The 1,271-nt window shown below is 41.4% G+C and overlaps 1 protein-coding gene across 1 annotated transcript in view; it reads left to right on the forward strand.

Annotated features, from left to right (window-relative positions):
• LOC102206455 (serine/arginine repetitive matrix protein 2-like) overlaps positions 1-1,271 on the forward strand; it is a 56,306-nt gene that overhangs the window by 22,846 nt on the left and 32,189 nt on the right. The gene's annotated exons all lie outside the window — the stretch shown is intronic.

The raw sequence follows: 1,271 nt of genomic DNA on the forward strand, positions 1-1,271 counted from the left end.
AGATCCGGGCCAGACCTGCTTGCTATGTGGGAACCACTGTAAAAAGTCATCAGAAGTTTCACCCTCTTTCAGTAAGCTGACAATGACAGAGTCATCTGCATATTTAATAATGGCCCTGCTTTCATATCTGCTCTGACACATGCTTGTATAGAGAATGAATAATAAGGGCAATAAGACACACCCTTGAGGAGAACCTGTGGAGGAGAACACTGGGTCAGACATTTATTCTCATTCTTTGTGACCTGTCAGTTAAAAACTCTAAAATCCAGCCCACCAGGTTTTTCTTGATTTCAAACTTCAAAAATTCAAAAATATGGGGCTGTATTGTATTAAAAGCCAAAGAAAGCTAACTTCACGCTAACTTCTAACTCCGTTAAATGTCATAAATTCCATTTTCATGGATGCCTGGATGTTAAACTTAATTGTTACACCTGGTAGAGCAGTCACACTGATCATTTTATGACAGATGAAAGAATTTAGACAGTTTTTCAACTCTCAGTAATCCCACAGTAATTGTTTGACTTATGGACCTGCAGCAGAGTTTGGGCCCAGACGCAGCTAATTATGTCAGACTTAAAGACCGGATAACGAGGGACCACTGTACAAGGTAGATCTGAAATAAATAAAGATGAAACGTTCTGAAGAAGTTTGTGTTGCATGAATGTTTGTGCTATACACACAAAACACACGTGTCCGTCCGTTCATATGTCTCCACACGTTCCTGTGTGTTCTCCATGGTGAGGTCACCCCCATGGACCTCAGTCAAGGTAGCGATGACAGCTTAAAATAAAACCAACATAGTTTTGGCTGGATTTCCCCCCATAGACACACACACAGAGCCGGAGTGCTGCCCATCAGCTGTTGTGTCACGTTCAGGTGTTAAGCCCTGTGGTCCGGGGGAGGGGATAAAGGGGATATATTTGTAATTTGTTGCAATACCCACCAGAGAATGATCCTTTAATGAAAATATTCATCATCACCTTTTGATAAACTGTTGATTTGCAAAGCATTATCAAACCCTCCAAGCTAGCTCACACACTGGACAGAGAAAGTCTTGTTATGTTTTGCTAAATCCAGTCACACGTTGGAGGGCGCCCAGCTCTGAAGCTCAGCGTTCATGTATTTATTTGCAGAAAGAGAGTTTGTCACCTTCTTTTTTAGGGCTTATGTAATATTATCTGATACACATTCAGGTGCAAACTGATGGTTGCCACTGCCTGGAGGACATAACTGAACTAAAAATATTATTACTGTCCCCTAATATACCGCCA

This window comes from Pundamilia nyererei, unplaced genomic scaffold, assembly GCF_000239375.1.
Source record: "Pundamilia nyererei isolate P.nyererei 1_Seehausen unplaced genomic scaffold, PunNye1.0 scaffold00427, whole genome shotgun sequence".
Lineage (NCBI taxonomy): Eukaryota > Metazoa > Chordata > Actinopteri > Cichliformes > Cichlidae > Pundamilia > Pundamilia nyererei.